The sequence below is a fragment of the Pteropus medius genome, unplaced genomic scaffold (assembly GCF_902729225.1).
Source record: "Pteropus medius unplaced genomic scaffold, Ma_sr-lr_union100, whole genome shotgun sequence".
Lineage (NCBI taxonomy): Eukaryota > Metazoa > Chordata > Mammalia > Chiroptera > Pteropodidae > Pteropus > Pteropus medius.
The window spans coordinates 46,355,253-46,382,757 of NW_024340849.1; the positions used below are offsets into that span (position 1 = coordinate 46,355,253).

Sequence of the window (27,505 nt, forward strand, 5' to 3'; positions counted from 1 at the left end):
AGATGTCTAACCAATGTACTTTGTACCTGAAACTAATTAAAATTTAAAAAAAAAAAAAAGGATTTGAAGATGAGAGGCATGAAAGGAGATAGAAATAAACTTCAGGGTAAAAAGGGGCCAAAGACTATCATTTTAATCTTTAGTCATCTACTACATGGGTTTGTTATAAAATCTTTCCTGTTCACTGTGTGAGAACTTCAGTAAGATCTGTACCACATGTAGATGCCAGCATGAGAGAAATTATCAAGAGAGCACAGGGAAAGAGTGCTTGTTCAGTGAATAGCTGTACAGCACTAGTGCACTTGGAAATAGCCACAATATTCATCAACAGAAGGAATTTACTCAAAGCTCAGAGCCAAAAGGAAGAAAAAATACATTTTCACGTATTCAAGAATCCTTAGAGAAATTACTAGCCACAGACATAGGGCACACTTGGACCAAAGCATAGGGTTGAAGACAATTTCTCTGGCATTGAAAAGGCAGGATATCTCAGCTCACCTCTGGGCTACATGTTTATATAATGTTTTTGCCTTCTCAGATGGTGGGTATAGTCTGAGGATAGCGTGGCCATCATGGAGCAAGGAGAGGAGAGACTTGGAAAGGGGAAGCAGATGGTATCAAACATCAACTTCTTTTTCCATTTGCTTAGACATATCCAAGACCTCAAGTCCTTTCTTGATGCTTGATATGTGTTAGAATTCTAAACTGAATGGTCTGTAGGAATTAAAATAACACTTGTGAGTATTGTATAGTGATAAAAGAATATATTAAGTACGAAAAATTAGGATTCAAAATCACAAACAGTATTGAGTCTCAAGAGAAGTAAAAGGAACAATAATAGTAGTTATGTTTACTTAAGTTTATGCTACCTTCCTAATATATAGAATATATTTAACCAGCATTTCAGTTATTATATTGCTAAATTTTGGCATACTTAAAATCAAAGCATATAGTCTTTGCTGAGTGTCTTATATTATAAGACACTAATCTTCTGGGGCTGATGATATATTCATAAAAAAACTATTTCCTCTGTCAAGGAATCTTTTAAAAATATATATATCTAATGCTCCAAATTATTGATGTTTATTAGTGCACAAATAGATATTCGTTAGTACTGATTCCATATTATGTATATGAAATAAAGAACCTATGTTCGAGTTTGCTAATACTTATTTCTTCATCAAAAAACAACATTCAATCCTAATAAAACACTATAAAATATTCTTAAACTTGATTAAGTCTTGATCTATCCATATAAGGATTAGTCGTTAGGTATTTGAGTGATGTATAATTCAATCTTTTTATCATCTTAATGTAAATAAGTTAGATGGACAATTTTATTGTATTCCTAGTTATATCCAATTTTTACTTAGAGAGATGGCCTGATAATTAATCCTCTTATATTCTAGAATGAGAAAAGTTATCCCTTAAGAAAATGGAAGTCCCTGAAGCTTTGGTATATGAGAGTTATTAGAATTTTACATTCCTTTGGAATATATTTTGTATGGAAATGTGTACACTTGTGAGGTAATAACCTTTGTAAATCATTGTGAAATTTCTATTTAATCAGAGTCTGCACACTTCTGCTAATATATTTTATACCCAAATATATGTGTATACAAATATTTGTTTATTAGTCAGCCATTAAAGAGACTTCACATATAGCAAAATAAAACAAAATAAAGCAAAGCAAAGCAAAACAAAACAAAACAAAGCAATATAAAACAAGAGGGAGCTTAACCTATGAAAGTCCGCTTTTAAAAAAGGGAACATAATTTCCAAATTAGTATGGAAGACTCGACAAAGTAGAACCAAGAGAAAAATGAAAGATTTGCTACAGTTTTAGAACAATTAACTAGAAACAAAGGCAAATCTCATATTTTTAAAAATTGCAAATAAAAAATAGAATTAATCTTTGGGTTTCCTTTCATCTGTCCACCACTTTCCTCACCTCTCGCCCTTATCACCTCTCCTCTCTCACTCATCCGCCCCTGTGCCTTCCTCTGATCCTGTACCACTGCCTTCTGGTTGGCTGTCTTTGTGCTGCGTGACAAGGCTATTCACTCTTTCTTTCTAAACACCTTCCATTCTGATTATCCATCTTGACTACCATTCTAAGATATGCAGATCCCTAATCTAATAACCAATTTTTTTTTCTTTTTGGAGATGACCAAGTAGACCCTAGCATAATGCTCAGTCCTTAATATCACTACAAGAAAATTTATTAAATAAATGTAGATACAACATGTACATTTTTGTATTTATAGATAGTACCTTCAACATGTTTTTAATTCATGGGCATAATCAATATGAATTATTGTTTAGATCTTGCCCCTTAAAACCACATGTGCACTATTGTCTGTGCTGCCCCCTGAGCCCTACTTAGGGGTTCCCTTAATCACTAAATTGTTGTTGAATTAAGTTAGTATTTATTAAGTACTTACGATATCAGATACTGGAGTTAGCAGTCATTGCAATAGTCTAAGTAAAAGATGGTAGCTTGGTCTGTGGTATGGAAAATGGCCATGGTGAAAAATTGATTAATTCAAGGACTATTTAGGAAAGAAAACACAACTTGATGGGGAATTGTATACAGGGAGAAAAGAGAAAAGACACAAGTGAGATATCAAAGGTGACTTCTACATTTCTAGCATATTCAACTGGTTGAGTGGCAGTAGTGTTTACCAAGGGGATCTGATGGAGGAACACAAAGTGTGCAGAGGAGATCATGAATTTAGACTTGAAAATGAGCCTCTTTTACTATTATGTCTGCTATCAGTTTGGCAATAACATCTCAAATGCTGGCAAAGTCAACACATTTTAATTCTTGTTCTTTGATTTTTAGTTGTAGAACATTGTAATCCAACTAAATCCTCCAGGAAATGAAAGTGTAAATCCTTTATTCTCTTTTTCCCTGATGCCCTAGGCTGCACTTTCATTATACAGTGGATTATGCATGTATTTCCTGAATGAAGTGTGAAGTAACTTTCTGTCTAGTTTTATTGACATGGTTTCTCCCATTTCAAGTCTCACTTCAAGTCTACCTCTACCTTCCTGATGCCTGGCCATCATCTGTCTACTCTTCTATTCTTAGCTCTAGTGTCACCTCTTTGGAGAAGGCTTCCTTGCTCTGAACCCCTACAGCTATTCCCTCATGCCCCAATTAAGAATTTATTTCTTTCTTTCCTGTGGTCTATCATAGCTTGAATATATTTCTATTGTCTTGATACACTTTTTTTTTTTAATTCTTATCTGTTTACATGTCAACCTTCACCACTGAATATGAGCTTCTTGAGTATAGGGATTATTTCTCATTCAATTTTGTATCCCCAGCATCAATATAGTGCCTGGCACACGGTGAACCATCAGTAAATTGTTGAATTGGATGTTTTTTTCTTTTTATTTATGTCTTCCTGATGTTCAAGGGATGAAGTTAAAACTCTACTACAGCTCTGGGTGTTCTGATCTCACCTGTGATTAGGCTGGCCTGTCCATATGGACTCAGCCCTGGATCCAGAAACATTCATTTGACATCAAGCTTTTGCTAATGACGTCATCCTTGAGAGAATGCTTTTCTTCTTTCTTCCCACCTAATAAACAACTTAGACCAATTTCTCCCTTTAAATAAGAGTCCAGATACCACTGTCTTCATAAACTATGTAGCCAGTTCCAGCTTGTATTATATCTCCTCTCAGAACCCTCAAAGAATAAATCGTATCTGCTTTGTACCATTATGTGCCATGTTAGATTAGATTCATAGCCACCACCAAAAATAACAAACTATTTGAACATAAAAGTTGTACCTTATGTTTCTTTTGTATTCCCAGCAGTACTGAATACAGTATCGGGCCTAAATGGTTGAGTAAACAGTAATTGTTGCTACAGGAGAATAGTGATTTGGGGGCCTTGAACCTGATACCCTGGCTTTCTAAACTTCTAAGTAAGTGCCCAATAATTCTCCCCTTGCCATGTTGCCTTAAAGTGAGAATTTACTCCAAACCACATGTGTTAGTGGTGTTTCTGAAGTGCACATTTTTATACTAATAGGTTAGTATAAGTGACCCTGGGGTTCTCTTAAAGTTTATCTGTCTTTTTTAACACAGTAAATTTTTAAATATGTCCTTTCAATTCCATTACTGAAAACTTTTTCTCTGTGTGTCATCTGTGGAGAACAAAGGGATTTCCAAAGTGAGGCCTCCCTTTTCAAAAAATATGGAAAATAGTACCAACCTTATGAATAATGTGAGGACAATATGAGGTGATTCAAATTAAATTCTTAATTTAATAACTAGCACATAGTTCCTCAGTATATTATTGTTGAATGATGAATAAGATCATTAAATCTAGATATGACTCCATATGTTTTATATATAAAGTGATAAATTCTGTGTCATAACATTTTATAACAGACTTTTTCGTAATCATTGAATAAATCACATGCAAACTACCCAATCTTTTGTTCCTAAATTGCAACATCAAATACTTGCAATTTCTTTCTATTTTGGATCTTTTTTTTGTTTTTTGTTTTGGTTCTCCTTGGAAAACAGTGGTTGTTTTGTCTGATCTTTGAGAAACTTAATCAAGCAATTAATATTTATTTCTGTCTTTCAGTTTTGTCATAAGTTGCAGGTTGTGTAGGTTGTTCAGTAGTAAACATTTTAGTTAGCACATGCTGATCATTCTTAAATCTTCACCCACTTGAAGATAACTGATGTAACCCACTGGAAATTAAGGCTGTAAATTTTCAGGTAGAGATTTCAGTGTTACTGCAATCAATACTTTGCAGATAGTGCTAACAGTTTTTTCTATGAAATATGTTGGCTTGTGGGTAGAAAATCAATGCCTGGGATTGAAAAATAGGTGTCAAGTTTGATAGGAGCATCATGCGTTTGATGTTTGGAGGCCAGAGGGTCCTGTCAACAAACACAGCAGTAATTCTGTCAGATGCAATATGCGTGGAATTAATGAAAATGCCAAAAAACAAAGCAGTCTGGACAGCAAGCCAGTTCTACAAAAAAAGTCAGGGCAAAAAAAAAAAAAAAAATGTCTTCCTCTTGCATCTAAAGTTAATGCATTACAGAAAGAAAATGTAGTAGAGTCAAAATGGGGGTATATTTTGCAGTGCTATAATCTCCATTACAAAAAGGGAAAGTAGACAAAGGAGATATAGGTGGCCTTGCCATCAAAGGGACCATAACGAGTATCTGGCAGATATGTGAAGATGTGGAGGGTGGTGTTAACAGAGTGCTGCAGTTGAATTAGAGAAGTAACTACAGACTCCACAGAAATGTAAAGAATTATAAGAAAATACTACAAGCAATTATATGCCAACAAATTGGAGAATTTGAGAGAACAGGATACATTTCTAGAAACGTACAATCTCCCAAGTCTGAGTCAAGAAGAATCAGAAAATTGGTACTGATCAATTACCACCAATGAAATCAAATCAGTAATCAAAAACTTCCAAAAAATGAAAATCCTGGACCAGACGGCTTCACAGGTGAATTTTACCAAACATTCAATGAAGAATTAATGTCTATTCTTCTCAAACTAGCTCCCTAACTCCTTTTATGAAGCCACCATTACCTTGATTCCAAAACCAGAAAAAGACATTACAAAAAAAGAAAACTATAGGCCAGAAACTCTCAACAAAATATTAGCAAACCAAATTCAGTAATACATGAAAAATATCATACACCATGATCAAGTTGGATTTTTTCCTTGGATGCAAGGTTGGTATAACATCCTCAAATCAATTAATGTGATACACCACATTATCAAATTGAAAGATAAAAATTATATGATCATATCAATAGATGCAGAAAAAGCATTCAACAAAATCCAGCATCCATTTATGATAAAAACCCTTAGCAAAGTGGGAATAGAGGGAACATAATAGAGGCCATATGTGACAAACCTACAGCTAACATCATACTTAAAGCTGAAAGCATTTTCCTTAAAATCAAGAACAAGACAAGGATGCTCACTTTCTATTCACTCCTATTCAACATAGTATTGGAAGTCCTAGCCACAGCAATCAGACAAGAAAGAGAAATAAAAGCATCCAAATTGGAAAGGAAGAAGTAAAACTGTCATTATTTGCAGATGAGATGATACTTTATAGAGAGAACCCTAAAGATTCCACACCAAAAAAAAAAAAAAAACAAAAAAAAAATCTGTTAGAACTGATAAGTGAATTCAGTAAAGTAGCAGGATACAAAATTAATACTCAGAACTTGGTTTCATTTTCATACACCAATGACGAACTTTCAGAAATAGAAATTAAGAAAACAATTTCATTTACAATTGCATGAAAGATAATAAAATAGTTAGAAATCAAATTAACCAAGGAGATAAAAGACCTTTTCTTGGAAAATTATGTCTTTGAAAAAAAAAAAAACTGAAGGAGATACAAACAAACGGAAACATATAAAGTGCTCGTGGGTAAGAAGAATCGATATCATTAAAATGGCCATACTACACAAAGCAGTTTATAGATCAATGCAATCCCTATCAACATACCAATGGCATTTTTTAGAGAACTAGAACAAATAATCCTAAAATTCATATGGAGCCATAAAAGACACTGAATAGTCACAGCAATCTTGAGAAAGAAAAATAAAGTTGGAGGTATCATGCTACTTGATATCAAATTATACTACAAGTCTATATAGTAATCAAAAAAGCATGGTACTACCATAAAAACAGATACATAGATAATAGAACAGAATAGAGAGCCCAGAAATAAATCCATACCTATATGGTAATTTAATCTATGACAAAGGAGGCAAGAATATACAATCGGGTAAAGATGGTCTCTTTAACAAATGATGTTGGGAAAACTGGATGATACATGCAAAAAATGAAACTGGACCACCTTCTTACACAATATACAAGAATAAACTCAAAATGGAGTCAAGACTTAAATGTAAGACCCAAAACCATAAAACTTCTAGAAGATGACATGGCAGCTGATGGCATTCCTTAGCTTTTGCTGTTTCACTCCATTCTCTGCCTCCATCTTCACGTGGCCTTCTCTTCATCTGTCTGTCAACAATCTTTCCTGTTATCTGCTGTAGAGACACTGATTATTGGATTTGGGGTTGACCCACAAATCCAGGATGATTTTTTTCATTTTTAGATCCTTAAATTAATTTAATCTGCAAGGACCCATTTTCCAAAATATGCACGGATTTTGGGACATAGACATACATTTTGTGGGCCTACTCCTCAATCTGCTATAGCCCGCCATTTGACCTTAAAACATTCACGCCTTTCCCATGTGTAAAATACATTTACCTCAACCTGATATCCCCAAAAGTTTCAACCCATTCAACAGTTTTAAAAATAAGACGTGTAGAATCATGATAGCCATTCACATAAGGCAGGATACCTCTGGATAGCAGAAGGATAAAAACTATTTCCTTTGACTTCAGAGAAAAATATGGGTTGATTTGAGGAAGCTGTTTTGATGTGATGGAAAAAATGTTCTACACTCCTTTGTTCCAAACAGAAACTGGCTGCCTTGAGGCGTGCCTGTTGAGACAGAAGTTGATTTTTAGAGATTTTAAAGAGGTATTCAGGCATTGGGTAGGAAGTTGTACTAAATTGTCCCTGATTCCTTTTCAGTGCTAAAAGGAATTATAGCCTGAGAACCCAGGCTATAAGTTAGACTTCCTTTTGTAACTAGTTTCTCTATCATTATGCTTTCCTCTAGGGTGTCGGGAACAGCTAAGGTGTGAAAATGGTGAATGGAAAGCAGTTTCAAAGTGACTTTATTATTCTGAGTGCATAATGCAATTAATTTTTGTGGACAGGATACAGTTTGTGAGCACTCAGATATACACAAATTAAAAGTTATACTTTCTCAAAGGTGTTATTAACCGTGGTTGGATTGAACACCAGTTCTCACTGAAGAACTAGGTGTGTCTATCAGGCATTGTTCGACTTTTGCTTATTTTTTCCACTGTTACTTGAGCACCAGTAACACCGAAGAGATATTTGGATGCCTCACCTGAGTGCACATTTCACGTGGGTATATCTAAATTGAATATGCACTATCCCGTTTCAAAGATTGCTGTATTTGCAACTGATAATATACAGTTCTCCTTGTGTCTACAGTGCTATAACTTATTAATGCAAAGGAAGTTGCCCTTTACAAAGTGTTTATCAATCCCAGGATTTGTGCTTGATGATCTTTCTCTGAACTGGCATTACGAACGCCCTTTTTTTTTTTTTTGAAAGAATGCATACCTTCTAAAGAGAGTGAATCTTCCAGCCAGATAAGTGATCCGAACAAAATATGGGCATTGTGTACGTAAAAAATAAGAGAAGAGTCTCAATTTTAGAACTGTCTTCTCAGAATAGATAAAGACTTTTTCGAAGTTTGTGTGCTTTTGCATGTAATTGCTTTATACCTTTCCCATGCTTAATACCTTCATTGATTAGAATTACCACATTACTATCTCATCTGCATAACAGAAAATAAATTTCTTATGTCTACTAATTTTTTAGGCTCTTGGTACATATTATGGGAAAAAAATGTTCTGTGCCTCAGATAATGGCTTCTTTAGATGTTTGAAAATTTCTTCTTTCGTTTTTAGATGTGATTTTGCTATTTAATTACTGAGGTAGCATACAGTCATTTTTCTATTGTGGATTCAATATCTTAAGTGTAAGAAGCCTATATTTAGTTAACTGCAGTTATTGAAAAATGCCCATTTCCCTTGAATTGGGAATTTCTTATTTTGAGAAATGAGTTAAATTTATGTGGGAAAAAAGCAGTCAGTCATTCACCCTTGTAAGTATACCTTCTCTAATATAATAGCTTCACAAATATTTACAGGCTCTAATTCTCTGATTATTTATTTTTCAATCTAATTCATATTTGTAAAACTTTTAAATGGGTTTTATTTTCTTCAGTTAATTCTGGGATACTTTTTAAAAGCCGAGTGTGAATTGGGTAGTAGTGCCCTTCTAGTAGGAAGTAAAGGAGGTCTTGGAATAGTGCCTGAACCAAGAGGAGAAGCCCACACATCCCAGAAGAGTAGAAAATGATCGTGAGGCCAGAGCTGCATTGCTAACTGGAGATTACTGACATTTGCCTGTTAATACTTTTGATTTTTTCCACCTCTTAAATATCACCATCAAAAGAACATGGAATTCTTACTCTATATTAAAAACGTTTATATATAGCTGATGTCATAGACTCTGAGCTCCTTATATTCTTTATATTTATATACATTTATAATTCTTGATATATGCTCAATCGCCAATTATTGAATGAATGAAGATTTTCCCCAAAATATTACTTGTGAATCTTTAGGATAGAGAAGTGTGTCTACCTCTGTCTTCTAGCTGACTCTTATAACATCTCTGGGATTTAGAATAAGGTTAATTGTCGCATTCATCAAATTTTCATTGGTTTTAGCAGAAGGGAAATCACTGCATGCGTAGACGGAAGAAAGGAGCCTGCACAATTTTAAAATATATATTAGCTTTCTGTTTTATTTTCCCCTCTGTAGTTACCTTCTTGAATTTTTATCAGGTAGCCATATTTCTAATCATGATATTTTCACAATATTAGTAGCATTTTCAGTAGCTATTTAGTCAGCCTCTTGATTTTTATCAAGCAAGTCTTCCTCCCTCCCTATTTTGAATTCTGAGAAACTGCAGTGATTAAAGTTATGCATATAGCCAGAATTAGGATATTTGCTAGACTTAGTTCTAGGAACAAATTCCATGCTAAAACATGTCTTTATAACATCTTGAAACGGTCTTAGTATTAATAAATAACTGAATTACTTTTTTAGTTTATTTTTACCAGAATTATGTTAGAGAAAACCTGATACATTTTATGATTTCATGCAACTCAGAAGTAATTACCAAATTCATATTTCTGTAAGTAGTAGGTTTTTAATTTCTACATTATTAGAACACACCAGATTTATTGTTTAGAAGCCAGCCTTTGAAGTTAATAAAATGCAGTTGTCAGTGTTGCAAATACCTGTTAAATCTTGAATATTATTTTGTATGCATATATATCATCATGCAGAAATGAAGCCTCATAAGAAGTTCTGGGAATTTTTAAGATTACTGTATTTCTCGTCTCAAAACTTTGGTACTTGTTCAATTGAAATTAAATTATATTTCCACAAAGTTTTAAATATAATTTTAGAATCATCTTTTTATGATTAATTAATAATTTTGTTTAAAAAATATATGTATACCCACTTAAAATAATGCTTGCAACATAAGTATTCAAAATAGTAGATATTATCATTAATGTTTTTATGTAAAATATGGTATTTTATCTATGGTTGGATCCATATTTATCCTTTTCCAGGACAGACGATGTTCAGAGATAGCAGGCAATTGAGATAGGCTAGAAAAGATCTTGAGACTTTGAGATACTTGAAAACTCCTTCCCATAGTTGTGGATACCCATACTCTCCTCAAAAATAATTGAGAAAAAAAACCATGAGTATATTGCAAACTGGATATATTTATTATAAGCTGATACAACATTAGGGTTCGTGATTTAAATCTTTTTCATTTATAGCTTTACAGAAGAAATAATACTTTTTATGAGATAGAAACAATGAAACCTTCGGTGGATGATTTCCCCTTAAGCTGAGGGTTCGATACACACTGCGTGGATACCTCTCTCCAGCTTGCCCACTGGTTCCTAATGTACAGCTTTCTCAGGCTGTGACACCTCTTCCATCTCCCCAACTCAATGCAAATTCCTCTTGCCCTTAGAACCCTGGTGAGTGATGATGTGGTGCCTTCGATACCCACTGCTATCAATTCTTTCAGTTTTAGCTTCACAAGTGACCAGTCTCAAGCTTCCGCATTTCAGCAGTAACTTGGGGCCATGCATTTCAGCTTGTGAAAGTGGGCAGGTGCTGGCTGGCATGCTTTCTTTGAGTATGTACCATGTGTTTTGATGGAAGGCAGTCAAGCATGATACTTGCTTCCTCATTCTCACCCAAATAGCATTCCCATTTATAAATATTTTTGTACTTGGGTGATTCTTCAAATCCAGAGCGAGCTAAACCTGCTCCCTGTGTTGTGATTGGGTACAACTAAGTGTAAGGTCTCATTGGGATAGCAATATGTGTGTTGTTATTAAAATTATGTAGCAAGTCAACCAAAAACTAATTTGGAGTTGAAGAAATAAGATATAGTTCAAGGTAGTGGTAGGACTTAAAGGAAAAGAATCTCAGGCTTTCTGAGAACAATGTTATGGATTATTTGTATGGGGAATTATATAAAGAATAAGATTCAGTTAAAAAGTAAAAGTGAATTCCTTTTCATTTGTTTCCTTTTAATCTCAAGTTTCTTCATTTTCACATTTGTTCTCTATTCTGTCTAGTTGCCAATGTGTAAAACAGTTAACGCATAATTGCTTGGTGAGAGAGATATTTCTGTTCATTCTGGGCCAGAGTGCACTGAGCAGTTCAAAGTTTATTTTGGCAGTTGATGTGAGAATATTGTTCATTTATCAGTTTCTGCATTTGAGAATTAATTTGCCAAAGTTGATTTCATTCTACATTCCTTGGTTCAGGTTGATTACACATATCAGACTGCATCCATTTTGAAAAAAAAAAAATTAACTCTACTATTTAGCCATGTAGCATTAATTGATAACATTTCTTTAGCATAGATTTATATGGCCATGCAATTTTGTCATTCTGGTTCAGTAAAGCCCTGTCTTAAATTCTTGATTTAGCTAACATTGTTGGGGATAATGACTTTGAATTAATGCAGTTTGTCAGCAGCAATAGACTGCAGTGATAGCAAGAATGTCCTGCTACATCTTCTTCAGACTGATGTATGAAATAGCAGATCCCATTTATTTTTGTACAAAATTATAAACAACATCTGTGCCTCTGCTTTCCTGGGAAGGATGGAGCTGCTAAAATCTGAGATTTATACCATGGTTTATCGTCTTACCAGGTGACTTTTGTGGCAACCTTAAAAGCTTAACCCAAAAGATTAAAATATTGCTCAGGTGTGGACCATGGATTGGCTAAAATAATGCCTTGAATATCAGTTTACTCTTTCAGCTATTTGGTGCTACATAAACACACATTTGACACTTGGGCGGGGGGAGGGAGGTGCTTTAAATTTAATAAAAGGCATCATAAGGCATGACCTTGAGTTAGTCTGCATCACAATGCCCTTTGTGTGACCAAATTAAGGCAGCCAAGCATATTTGTCATTTCTAATACAGTGTGGTTATATTTTCTGTTTTATGAAATGTGTAAGCCGAAGTTCTGCATTGTGTTTATGCAACATTTAAACCCAAGACCTTTTATGAAGATCTCACCATCATTCTATGACTAAGTCCAGTTGGGGTTGGGATTCTGAACCCCGGTGGTACAACTCTTTGGCTTGGGTTGAAGAGTAGTCATCAGCCTAGTTATTTTTTGTTGACTTAGATATGTAACATAGCACCTGGGGTGCAACGGGGACAAATTGTCATTGACATAAGGGTGAAGTGAAAAGTATATGTCTGTAGTCTTTTATCTTTCATTTAGCAGCAAGACACATGTTTCCTTCATGCAAAGGAAAGAAAATCACAAGAACCCATGCTTGTCTCTCTTTAGAACTCTCTAGAATTAGCTTGTCATGAAATGTGAAACTAATATGCAGTTGTAAAAACTGCTGCCAGCTTTTTCCTCACTGCTGCCTGATGGCTAAGTAGATTTGGAAATGAAAGGGGTTATTATAAAGTGATTACTGAATAGCTAGGTATGTCATTTTAAACAAGCAGCTAAAATCTCTCTGTTAGACATTCAGGCTGTAGTCTTGTTTTGTATCATTCATATTTAAGACATGATTTTGATTGTGGAGGAGTAATCAAGCACTACGGGTAATTTAAGAAAAAAATATACTGGGTGATATTTTCTTTCATTCCTTATTAATATACATTAGAATTTAAATGAGGCATTCTCTAAAATGCATAACTACTAATATGTATCAAATATAAAAATCCAAATACCAGTTGGCTCTAGTTCAGAGCTGAAAATTCTTCACTTGACTAAAAACTTACTTATCTTCTCTTAAAATTCAAGGAAAACCTATTGTATAATAATATATTTAAAATGACATATATCAAAGAATGAATGGTTTAAAATTATAACTCTTAATATCTTATTACTGTCAGTTTCATATGGGAGGGCAGATGCCTTGAAAACTCTTAAGAAAAAAGCATAAAATCAAAGTAAAATGAAGTTCAATTAATGTGGTCTTTCCCATTATTCCTCTCTCCTTTTAAATGCTTTACCTTGAAACCACCATTTAGTTAGTGGCTTGAACAGTCACATAACCTTCAAATCTTCCCCCCTGCCCCCCGCCGCCCCAACCTTCAACTTCTGATTTATTTTAAGTGTCATATAGCAAACAGTCTGACATATCTCAATCCAAGCTCTTCTCCCTTTGTGCTCTGCCTTGGCAAGCCTGTCTTCAACCTGAGTCATCTTTTCATCTTTTTCCTGTCTCTCATCTTACCCTCCACTCCCACCTCTGACCATCTAATTAACCACATTCCATGATTTGTTTCTCCAAGATGTCTCTCATGTCTCCATTTTCCTGGCACAGGCTGAGTTTGCCATTGACAATACGTTCTCCTGTGAGAACCTCCGGCCTTTCTCCTTCTCCTCTAGGCTTCACATCTCCAGTCCATCTTTCTGCTGCTGACAGGTTGATCAATCGTGGTAGCTTCACTGGCCTCTCCCCATAGCTGAGACCACTTGAGCTCATACGTAGGCCTAATCCTGTACTGTCTTCAGGACCTTCACTCACCTCATGCAGGGGATATTCGAAGAGGGCATGTGGCTCTGCACCTAATCACTTTGCTTCTGGTTGCCTTAACTTTATTTTACCCTGGTGATAACTGAACAGATCAAATCTCAACTTATACCTCATGTCAAGCAACTAGATACCTGTCTATTGCAGTGTCTGATCTTATTTCTTAATAATATGCCTAATGTTTTTCTGCACCCCATTCTATGCCTAGGACCTTGCTAGTCACTAGAAACATTTCCTAATGTTAACGTGACAGCACTGTTTTAGTCGGCTGAGTAGGCGTGCTGTGTGATCACCTGACAATTTGTCTTCACTGATACGGTCCATTCCACCTGGAATATCTCTCCTCTCTCTGTTACTTAGTCCTACGGTATTGTCTTTATAATATATGCTTATCATTCGGGTTTACATTAGAAAAAAGCTATGCTGATTTTCTTTTTTTTTAAGTTATACTATTTAGTTATTTTCTGAGTTCTTTTTCACATTATCTATGGAAGAGGAATACTCTATTCCTAATGCTAGAAAAGGACCACCTCCCCAAGCCCTCTCTTTTCTGTCCTCTCTTAGAGATAAATGGTAAGGACAGATACTAATCAACAGATACTAACAACTGCAACAGGGAAAACAAGAGTGCAGTATGAACTGAACTCAATTTTGTATAGAAGTGACTGGGCACTTTAAAAGGAAAATGAGAGAGCAAGGAAGGGGCAAGTGGAGGCTCGGTAGAATCAGGGAAGTGAAAAATTACAAAAGGCTGGAAGGATATATTGGTCTAAGTGAAATCCATCTGGGTTTGCTAACTGGTGCTCATCAATGTTAGGTCTTGCCCTTCCACAGAGGCTGGGAGACAGGGACTCTATCTTCAGATGTGAGTTGGAACAGTCAGTTCTCTGGGTAGTCCTCAGTTTTCTCTGGCAGGCACTTTAAGGGGGTCTTGAAATATTAGAAACTATGTTAATGTTTTGTTCAAGTCTTTATTGGCCAAGGCCAAGGCCTAGTTGAAAAAGGGCTCAGAGGAGCCTGGTTAGAATTTTGTCAAAGAGAGAATCTTTGTCACTTCTTACTCCTTCCCATGTGAAGGGCAGCTACTCATCAGATTAATGACATTTGAAAAAGGAAGTGAGCATATTTGATCAACTTCTTGGATCTGTCTTCAAGATACAGGTGTTCTTTTCTAGAACCACAGATAACTTGACCTCCCCTAGTTGAGACTGGAGAGTGCTTGGATCTCCCAATGAATGAAGGGGGAAGTGTAAATTTAATTCAAAATGGATTCACTACATAAGTGCAGTAATCAAGACAGTGTGGTATTGGTATAAGGATAGACATAGAGCAGTGGAATCACACTGAAAGTTTAGGAATAATCTCTTATTACATTTATGGTCAGTTGATTTTCAACAGGAGTGCCAAGACTGTTTGATGGGGAAAGAATAATCTTTTCAACATATGGTGCTGGGAAACTGGATATCCATATACAAGAAAATAAAGTTGGACACCGTTCTTATTACATCATTTACAAAAATTGCCTCAAAATGAATCGCACACCTAAAAGTAAGAGCTAAAAATTTTAAATTCTTAGAAAAAACCGTAGATATAAAACTCTGTAGCTTTGGACTAGGCAATGGTTTCTTAGGTATGACACTAAAAGTACGAGTGAAAAAAGAAAAAATAAATAATCAAACATAATTAAATTTGAAATATTTGTGCTTCAAAGGACACCATTAAGTAAATGAAAAGATAATGCATGGAATGGGAGAAAGTTTGTGTAAATTGTATATCTCATAAAGGGCTGGCATCTAGAATATATAAAGAACTCTTACAATTTAATTGACCCGGTTAAAAATGGGCAAAGGGTTTAGATAGGTCTTACTCTAAGGAAGATATACAAATGGCCAGTAAGCACAGAAAAGATGTTTAACATCATTTGCTATTAGAAAAATGACAACCAAAACCACAATGAGTTACCAGTTTATACTCACATCTCTCATATATTGCTGGTGGGAATGTAAAATGGTATAGGAACCATGAAAGCAGTCTGACAGTTTCTCAGATGGTTAGACATAGGGTTACCATATGACTCAGTAATTCCACTACTAGCTTTATACCCAAGATTATACCAAGGATATATGAGAACATATGACCACACAAAAACTTGTACATGAATGTTCACAGAAGCATTATTCATAACAGCCCCAAATGGAAACAACTCACAGTTTCCATCAACTAATGAATGGTTAAAAAATAAAAAAGTAGCATATCTATACCCTGGAATGTTATTTATTATTATCTTGTTGTCTATATATGTATATTATTATACAAAGCAGTGAAGTACTTATATATGCTACAATGTGGATGAACTTTGGAAACATTATGTCAAGTAAAAGGAAGCCAGTTACAAAGGACCATGTATTATATATTTCCAGTTATGTGAACAGGCAGATCAATGGAGACAGGAGTAGATTAATGATTGCCCAGGGCTGGAGGTGGTGGTATTGGTGGGAAATGGGTAGTAAGTGCTAATATATATGGTGTCTCTTTTGAGGGTGATGAAAATGTTCTAAACTTAGATTGTGGTGATGGTTGCAGAACTTTGTGAATATATGATACTAAAAATTTTATGATGTGAATTATAGCTCAAAAAAGACGTTGGGGAAAAAAAAGAGCTTAAATGAGGAATAGTAAGAATGAATGTAATAAGAAGCTTATTTGGCCACAGATATAAGCCTTTTTCTTCAATTATTATTAGTAATAAACTTGACAGTATGATCTTCACTTATCTAAAATCAGTGGGTCTCTATGTCTCAGTTGAAAACCTGCAAGGAAAGGCAGACAATCATGTATTGGCCTTCCAAGTCCTCAATAAATTTATACATAGCTGAGAATATATTTACCTCATATTTGTCTCTCTTGCATCTATATTTTATCTTATATCCATCTTGTATTTAGATTCATATTAATTTTTCTAATTGGTTTTCAATTTAGTATGGGGGGAGCAACTGGGGATGAAGTGATAATTTATCCTCACCAGCTTCCCAAGACCCCCAATCTGAGCATCTGTTGGTCCTCCATGACATGATTTCCTTGCTTAAATATGCTGTCTTTTGCCATAGACACTATTTATTGTATTTTCTCATCTTCTCCTACCCCACAAGAGCTAGTTTCAGGACCCAGAACCTCCCAGTATTCCTAGTGTGGTCAATTAACTTTGTCAAACTACTGCATTCAAAGCATAGATGTGATCATATTAAACAGCTGTCCTCAAAATCTGGATTCTTGGGCCTCACATCAGAACTAAGCATTGCCACTTCCTCGCCCCCTCCAGGTCCATCATTCCCATGTGTGTTTTTGCTACAAGGTATTAGGAAATGAAGAAGTGTCTGGAAATGCAAGAAAATGAGCACTAAATCAAATAAAGGTTGTTTTTAATTTTGGAAGGTTTTATTCTTCACTAAGAATTTAACTCAGAAGGAGTGGAAAGGCTATTATTTTTTTTACTGTTTATTATATCAGTAACTCAGTAGAATTATTATCTGTGAATCTTCATGAAGATGTCCAGTTAATTTTCCAATGTAAGAATCATGAGTATTTTAAACTAAACTGAATACTAGATGTCAAAGAAATGATCTGCCTTATTAAGATTCTTTAATATATTCCATAGTTTTTAAGCCACTTCTAAGCAATATTCAAGGAAGCATACTTCTTGGTAATTTTTTTAAAGTTTCTGTACAAATAAACAATTAAAAATGAAAGAAATGTGTACCATTGACCTGCCATTTTCAAAAGTTAAGTGCTGTTATAATAATCCTTATTTGTGATAGTTCCCTTGTTATTTTATTCAACAAAGTGATACCTGGAAAACATAACAAGTTAAAGAAAAAAAGCACCAAACAACCTAAGAACGAAAGTGTGCTGTATTATATTGGTCGCACAGCACACTTTCTCCAGGTGATAAATTAATATATGTGTGTACATGTTTGTAATTCAGGGACTCTTTACTAGGTGGGATGAGGGTGGTCTCCAGGTCACTTGGGGAGCTTTACAAAACCACTTTACCCTGATTCCTAACCCCTACTTCCCACCATCCACCTAGACAGCTGAATGTCAGAAACTAGGGAGGTGGGAGGGGTGAGGTCAGTGCATGAAATAGCAAGGGGTTCTTGGGGTGACTGTGACCACAGCCCCTCCACATGTTTATGGACTGTAAAGATGAGAATGTCTAGAACTTCTTCCAATTGAATGCTATGCAACCAGGAACCAAAAGTTCATTTGAAGGAGAAGTTTGGGGTAGTTGTTCATAAGTAAATGTACTAGACTACTCTTAAAGTGTTTTGGAGCAGAAGACAGGCCTCCAATAGAGTTGGAATAAATGACTATGAATCAGTACATCTTCAATAAATAATTGATTGATTTTCTGGCTTCCAGGAAAACAACAAAACAAAATTCACATTCCCTTTCCATTTTTTAAATCAGAAAATTGAGCTTTCTCATGTTACCTTAGGTTTAATATTTGAAATGGTTAGAAAACTAACACTGGAAAGTCAGAAATGTGTGAAAATTGAGTTAATCCCACAAAAACTACTTTGAGGGTAAAATTGACACTAAACCAGTGCTAATTTGATGGCAAAATCTGGAGATATTTCAGCAGAGAGATAAACTACTCTTTACAATAAGAACAAGCTTTTTTTTTTTTTTCAGTTGTTTGTTGTTTAGGGAAACAACAAAATTCAAGTTAGAACCTTTGTTTTCTTTTTTTCTTATGTTTTTAAAATAAAAGGAACTGGTTCATATCTCTTTCTGTCCTGATGTTAAAATCCTCAGTGGAATGCTAGCAACATGCCGGCCTAGAATGGTGTTTACTACCCTCTCATTCTCCAAACTTCCCTAGGAGATTCCAAGGATGGAAAGTTTAGGATTTTAAACACAAACTTATCAATCATATGTAATTTTAAATTGAGAAAAGCTCTTTTTAAAGCAAGTTGTTGATGAAAACACAGAAGAGTAATTATAAGATAGTGATCAATCTAGCATTTTTGAGTGTGGACTTTTGTAAAACCATTTGCCCACGCTCATAAACAACTTCAAATAGAAAACTATGCAATCGTATAAAGATTGTAAATACAAAAATAGGAGACTCTAAACAGGAAAATAAATGTTTTAAATAGCATTCTTCTGCTTAGTATTAACTAGAGAGAATGGTTCCTATAGGTAAAATTAAAATTGTATTTGATTCACATTTTTTCAACACTAATCACATGAGTTTTGTAACAAAGAATGAGTGGCTTGGTTACTCTTTTTCTCTGCGTAAAATATCAGATTTAAACTTCCAAGGCTTTCTGTGAGTGTCACAGCTTTCTGAGGGTTAGAAAAGGTCAAAACCCATTTCAAACCAATTTCTGACAGTTCTGATGAACAACTCTGTGGAAATCATTTTGCCGCCTCCTTTTTTATATAGTCGGAAATAAATACCAAGGAAGTCTTTTACTGCAGACTCATTTTTATTTTATACAAGATTTCTTGTAAAGTCCATCTATAGGATGAATTGCAGTTTGTTCATCCCAGTGTATCGAAACAATTGAAGATTCTAATTCTGCTATATAGCAGTAGTGTCCCTTCTACAGTGATGACCTTTACACTTTGGACATGTCTCCGAGGAGCTCAGGTGAGAACAAACCCTCGCAGTGGTTAGTGGAAGCCATGTGTTTAGTGTGATCCTTTAAAGCGGTAACGTAAAACAGAGATGCAAGTCACAGAACAGGATTTAGAAAGGCTTTCATAGAAAAGTGGTAAATACTGGAGAAAAGATGTTTCCTGAATTGACTTATGAAAACAAAGGAAATGAACTAGATGCTTGTTATTTATTATACTGTGTTAATATCCTTTTGTAAAATGTGTTGATCAGCAAATATGACATCTAGGATAAAGCATTCATATTATACATAGTATCAGTATTCAATGAACATGATTGTCACAGAACACAATAAAACTTAAACGTAATCAACATATGAACATTAGGATTTAGGCCACGTGAGTCTATGATGGTCTCTGAGTTTTTATTTTAACTAAGAAGAAGCAGTCAGAAGAGAGATTGATTTCGAATTAAGAATGAAAAAAAAATGAAGGCTACCTTTTGGCAGATAAAAAGATGACTATTAATGCACGTATATGGATCAGTGAGAGAAGAGTTAGTAATTTTGAAGGGAGAACTATATTTTAGATACAGCAGATAAATTTGCCTGCCTGGTGTGGAAAGTAAGAATGGTTATGTGATCTGTTTGATGTCATAAGTTACTAATGGAAGTATTTTTTATTGTTCTTTTGTAAGATTTATTACTGATCAATAAATATAATAAATAAATATGTATTCTTTATACAGTTTGGTTGTGTTTTAATGGTATCTTTTTTAAATTAATGTTTCAGTTATTGATACATAGAAATAGAAAGGATTTTAATATTAATCTCATATTCAATCACCTTGCTAAATATTTACTCTTTCTTATAATTTGTAGATCCTGCATACGTGCTGAGACATTCATGTCCTCTGTGTATAAGTAGAGTTGTCTTTCTGCATCTATTGAAACAATCACATGTTGTTTCTTCTTTAATTTGTTAATGTGATCAATTACATTTATAGATTTTTTGATGTTAAACCATCCTAATTGATCTGACTTGGTCATGCACTGTTATCAGTTTCATATATACATGGCTAGATTTGACTATTTTGTTTACAATTTATTTATCAATGCTTATTTAAGAATGAAATATGTTGCTCACACAGTATCCTTGTTTTGTTTTGTATTAAGATATCAATTGCTTTATATATTCTAAGGCTATGTTATTAAGTACATGAAAATTTATAATTATTATTATCTCCTTGATGGATTAAAACTTTTATCCTTATGTAATGATTTTCTCTGTTCCTAAATGTAACTACTCTGTTTCTTCTAGTTAATATTTACCAATTTTTTAATATTCTTTTACTTTCAACTATCTGAGTATATATGGCTTAGATTTATTTCTTAGAAACAGAATATAGCAGAATATTGATTTTCCATTAGATGTAATTCTCTAGATTTTTTTTAATTGACCAGGTCTCATTTACATTTATTGTGATTAATAATATATTTGGACTTGTTTCTACCAAAACAAATCCATATGTGCTAGAATTAAACTTTTTACTTTAGCAATAGTAAAAGACTTTTTTCTTTGAATGTATTTTTTAAAATTATTATTATTTTTATTCTTTACTGTTGCAAAATTATCACTCTCCTGCTATTTTTATAGTGGTTACACAGAAAATTTGTCTTGCATACTTAACAAAGTCTATACTTAATATCTTAAACCTCCCTCTTCCCAGTGATGTAAGGATCTTATATTATTCTAACTCATTTCTGGCTTATATTGTTCTTGTTGTCAGTAGTTTAATTCTGTATTGTTTTTAGCCTCTCAAATTAGACAATATTATTATTTTATAAATATAAGTGTAGAAATTTCTTTGCTTATCATCTCTCCTTACATCTCAGACTTTCTTTCAAATATCTTTTTATAATCTTCCTAAAGTTTCTCCTTTATTGTAGGTTGTTGAAGCAAACTCACTCAGTTTTGATTTTTTGAAACCATCTTTACTTCGCCTTTATTTTTTTTATTTATTTTTCAACTTTATGTATTGAAAGATGGTTTTGCTAAATATACAGTTTTCAATTGACATGTTCTCTTAGTACTTTTGATATATTGTTCCCCTGTTTTTTGCTTTCCATGATGATTGCTGAGAAATCTTCTGTTAATCTAATTGCTCTTATTTTGTATTATATCTTTTTTTCTCATATGCTTTTAAGATTTTCTCTTTAGTTTTGGTGTCTGAAGTTAACTAAACTGTGTCTAAATGTGGGCTTAAATACTTATACATTTTTTGTATATGTTATACTTTCTGTATCTTTTAATTGATGTCTTTTGTCAATTCTGAAAATTCCTCAGACATTAAGTTTTCAAGCAGTTCCTTACCTCTGTTCTCTTTGTTCTCCTCCTAGAATACCAATTAGAAATATATTAAGCCTTTACATTCTGTTCTCTAGCTCTTTTCTTTTTTTTAATTGCTTTCCTTTTTCTAGTTCTCTGTGCTTCATTCTAGATAATTTTCTTCTGTTTTCTAGTTCATTCATTCTCTCCCAATCTGTATCCAATCTTGTCTTATCCATCAAGTTTTTGTTCTATTTAATTTTTTTTATTTCTACATGTTATATTTAGTATTAAAAAAACTGGTTGTTATTCATAGTGGCATGCTTATTTTTGTAATTACATTTTTAAATTTAAAAGAGTTACTCAAAATTTATATTCTGTATGTAATGATTTTTGTTATCTAAATCTGTTGTTTCATATTTCTGCTGACTCTTATTCATGGTAGTTTTTTTTTTTTGGTGTTTTTGGTGTTCTTTGCTAATGAGCTTATATTTAGTTGGTCTTTATCTTTGAAAACAAGGGTCCTACTTTAGGGATTATTTTGTTCAGAGATTAGTGTTTGTGTCTACTAGAATCTAGGAGACAGTACTAACTATAGATGCTTTAGACACTTCCAAGTATTTGGTATTAACTTGGGAACATAAGGTTTAGCTTCCTATGCTGCTCTTGGCCCAACGGTTAGTCTTTAGATTACAGAGCTGATATAGTCAGTCTTTAGAATGCAGAGCTATCATTTGAGCTTACACTTTGTCTTAGACAAGGAACGTGATGTAAGATGCCACTGGGGAGACATCACATCCTGTGCAATAAAATAAAACACATGTAATGATACGATATGATGAGTGGTTATTGGCAGAGATTCTTAACATAAACACTTGTTGAACAGAGTTGCTATAGCTGAGGGAAGAAATAGTTCTGTACATAATAAATTTTTATTTCAAAAGTTATGTCAAATAAACGATGCAGTTCAAAATAGTTCACATCAGACTTGGCTTATTTACATTTTACTGAAATCAGTACCGATAATTTAAGATCTGTCTTCGGGAATTGGCATTAGCATATAGCCTTGAAATAGAATCTGTTTTGGGAGGAAGGGCATTGTTTTCTTTTGGAGAGCAATTTGATATTATCTTTAATTAGAACAATCAAAGATGTGCAAACACTACAAGCCGACAGTTCTACTTTTGTGTTTATATATACACACATATATATATATACATATATACATGTATATATATACATATATATATATATATACAGAGATGCTCATTGCACACTGCTTATAACAGAGGAAAAGTAGACTCAACCTATTTGTTCCTCGATAGTGGAATGAATAAGTAAACTATGGTCTATGTATTTAATGGAATTCTGTACACTAGTTAAAATTATCTATATGGTCTATCTATAGATCTATACTAGATCTGTATGTTTTAGTTTGGCTTATGTTGAATGAAACTTCAAGTTGCAAAGAATGGTAGCATTTACATAAAATTTCAAGCACCCCAGCTATATGTAATAAAAATACAAAAACATGTCTGAGAATGATACATAATAACCTTAGAATAGCCTGCGGGAATGTGGAAAGGATTTATGTCAGCAATATTTTATTTCTTTAATAAAACGTGAGCTGAAGCAAACCACAAAATGTTAACATTTGATATTAGTAGGTACACTGGTGATTGATTTATTTTGTACTTTTCAATGGTTTTTAAGGTTTTACTACTTAAAATTTCAAAAACCTTAAATTAAAACCAACAACAAAAAAATAGTTCATGTATAACAGAATAACACCTTTCAATCACTGTGGGACTCTGAGCCTTTGTACAGTTAATTGATTCAGAATCCAACACAACAAATGTTATTGCCATTGAGTGCCTTATCAGTGCCCATGTTTCTTTACTTCGGAAAGTATCAATAGTAAAATTTTCACTGCTTCTTTTTTCCAACTGCTATTCAACAAACTCTACGTAAGAACATTAAACTAAAAAAATCATTTAAAAAATTATCCTGAAAGACTTAGTGAAGCTATCCTTAAACCAGGTACCTTGAGTGACTACCTTAAGGCCTAAGATGTATTCTTTTACTTAATTTTTTAAATGTACAAACCAAACTAAACAAAGGTGATATACTCACTGCTCTTTTTCAGGGTCACCTAAAACCACTAGAGTGTCAGTGGTCACTCACGTTTGGAGTGTGTATGCAACCTTAGCTTCTTCTTGCCTGAGGGGGTCTGTGTTCTCACCATAGTGTATGTCCTAGTCATTTTGTTATGTAAGATAATCCTCTGCTTTTCTCATAAAATATAAATAGGAATTCCAGCTTTCTACTATGATCAAAATTTTAAAAATTGATATAATTGTTATGTGGATAGTCTATTTCCCGGCAGTATAGGGTACTAGGTTATTTATCTTTATGATTTAGGCCAAGTTCAAACTAGAACTTGAAAAACACGAAAGAAATTTTGAAGACTATGTCTATCCTAAACCAAGAAATAAAGTAGACTGTTTGATTTTATGTAAGACTTGGTACTGCTACACTTATATTCACTTATTCAATAAGACTATTTTTTTAATATATATTTTAAATTAGTACTATTTTTGAAATTCAATTTGTTGTTTAGGAAGAAACTATTATATAGGATTGTGTGATATAGTTGAGAAAAAAACTTTTCAAGTACATTTCTTGATTCTAATTATGATACAATGTAAAATCTATTAATGTAATATCTGTGAAAAATATTTTGATGGAAGGAACTTTTCAAATTCATATAATTATTATTATAAGTTTTAATTTATTCAATTACATCACAGATGTATAGATTTTTTATAAGTTAGCATAAATTAAAGATTGCTATATTTCAGAATATAGCGCTTTTAAAATCCTGGAAAACACTGACCAATTAAAAAACTATAGCTATTTCACTTGAAAACAGTACAATGTGCCTGGAATCTTTGCTGCTTAGGAATGCTGAATGACTGGGTAGGCCAATATAAATTAATCAGGTCTTTGCATTGATTTAATTGAATAGTAAAATAAATAAAGCAATTATTTCATTATTTTGTCACTGGCAAAATGTTCTCTGTATAACTGGCAAGGCAGAAATACAGTAGCTAAAGGTGCAAAAGGGGGCCCACTGGGCCATTCTGATGATTATTCCTTTTATTGTAATAGACCTTGAATAATTCATGAAGAGAGAGAAAAGAGAAACCTGTTAGTTGAGGGTATTGGTTGTAATCTGTGTTTTTGATTATCAATGACAGGATCTTAAAATTACACCCAAATATCTCTCACAGGTTCTGAAATTGAGGTTCAAGAAAAGCACTGCAATAATAAGAGAAAGTAAAGTGCAGAGTTCCAGAGAAATGAGCTGTGAATTGAACCTGCAGTGAAAATTGATTCTATCAGTCAGTTTCTGCCCTGATTCATAGAAAAACAGGAATGAATGTAGAAGGATTCAGGACCACTGATTAAATAGGATGCTAAAGTGCTGGAGGCTAGAACTGGGCTTGCTGGTCCCTCGGTCAGGACTGCAACTGTCAAACATCTCTGCTTGAAACCTGGCTAAAACTGGCAGAAGGAGAACAGAATGAAAAATGCTGCCGGCCAGTAGGGGAATTGGTAAGGACTTCCGGACTGAGCTTCTGATTCAACAGCCATTGCACTCCTTTGGGAGGCTATTCTAGTCTCTTATCTTGAGTCAGTGGGCCCAGATCAGACCAGCTGGCCCCATAATTTGTGCCATGGGACCTGTCAGGATGCCCGTTCCAATGTGGGCCGAGGGTGCGAGTGTGAAGAGACATGACCTTAGAACCGACTCACATCCTTAGTAACTTCTTTAAGATTGTGAGGAAAGAGAAGCAAATATCCAGCAACTAGAGGTCTTGTGAATATAATTTATTGCCCCTTTATCTAACTCCAGAGATTTATTTTGTGCACATAGAATGGTAGTAATAGTATGCCAAGTTTTTTGGAGGTTTATTCTACTCCTAGAAATGCAGTATGCGTTGTAATTAGCTTACTGAAATTACACATTCTGGTTATGAAGCTGCTATTTATTTCCTACAGTGTGATGTATTTCTTCAGAGTTTTCAGTATCATCAGTATAACTCACTGGAGTAAATGTCCCTGTGGAATGGCTCATTCACAGTTAGCAGCACACTAATAGTAATGGTTCCAGCAGAAACACTAAAGATAAAGGTACTATATAAAACACTAATTTAAGACATAACCATTATAAGCCATTGCTGGATCAGAGCTCAATGTTGCGGAATGATCGAAGAAAAGAATAAAAGAAGCAATGAAATCATGCAGTTTGCTTAGAATGAGTTGAAAGGATTGTCAGATTCCCTTAGTCATTGGACTTAGCTTATCAAAACTATTGTCATGAGGATGTTATCACAGGTACTTGATGCCATAGAACATTCAGTTTATGTTATCAGATGCCATTTTCCCAACTCACTACACTGTTGCCTTTGGGCCCTGACAAGAAAATGATAGCATTCTCGCTAAGGTGGATCCTGGTGCCATCACTGTGGCATTGATTCAACTTCTCCATTAAGTTTTTGACTAATAGGACAAGTGTTTAGGAATCATAGTCAAAGTGGCATTTATCCCTTTCCCCCTGTTAATACAATTTGACCCTGTCACGTTGATATCAACACATTAGGAGACACGACAGAACTGTACTATGGGCAAAAGCCCACAAAAGGCACAATGGAAATGTTCTGTTTGGAAAAGCTCTGTAAGATAGTTTGTTTTAACTGGGAACTTGAAGATGTAAGACAATGAGCACAAGCATCTTTCAATCTAAAAGTTAGACCTCAAATATAAAGCCTCTTTCTCTAATCCGTTAATTACCCTCTTATGACAATAGGGACTCTGGAACCTTGGTCATAGAAATGGTTATTTTGTACTGGGCTTAGCTATTTTACTCTGCAAATTTATTGGAAGTTTGAGGCACAATTTACCATGATGGAATCCTAAGAGGTAATAACAGAGAGGAAGGGAGTATGCATTTCAAGAAAACTTGACTAGTAGACAGATAGAGCCTTTATTTTTTTTAATTCCTGGGACCTAATTCATGTGTGTATTTTCTTGGCTAAAGAATACTAAAATGATACAGGCTTATTTATATAGTGAAAGTAGTTTTTTGTTGAAATTAAGTTAGAACTGCATTCCTTGTTTAAACTAATATTTGAAGCATTTAGTCATTTTATTAGTAAGTAAAATTGATGAAAACTTTGGAAAAATGCTTTAGAATAATCCTTGTGGAGAACTATGATTAATAAGGAAAGAGGCAAAGAGATGCCATGTTAATTTGTTTATGTATAAGGGATCTGGAGCTTATTAAAAGTTTTTGTAAACACTCAACTAATGAAGCATTAAATAAGACATTTCTTTTACAGTGTGAAAATCTCTTTAACGGAAAAAACCTTCAATGTTATTTCTAAAGAATTTATTTATGATATTTTCCCTAACACTAGCAATTTAACTCTAAAAAATTAATTTTATAATAAGAAATATTCCATGAGAATGACATTCAAGATTATTTGGGGGAATTTTTATCTCTTTTCTTTAGTTTCCAGTGTTATTATAGGATCCGGAGTAGCATGACTAATTATTAACTTCATTTTATGGTTTTAGCAGATATCTGGCAGATTAATCCCATCTAGCATATTTAAAACCAAAGCATTATTTCACTTTAAATTTTTTCGTTTGTTGGAGGTCGCAGGGAAAG

The 27,505-nt window shown here is 33.9% G+C and overlaps 1 protein-coding gene across 5 annotated transcripts in view; it reads left to right on the top strand.

The window, feature by feature from the left end:
* Positions 1-27,505, top strand: part of PTPRM (protein tyrosine phosphatase receptor type M) — a 699,551-nt gene that overhangs the window by 376,247 nt on the left and 295,799 nt on the right. The window lies entirely within an intron of this gene.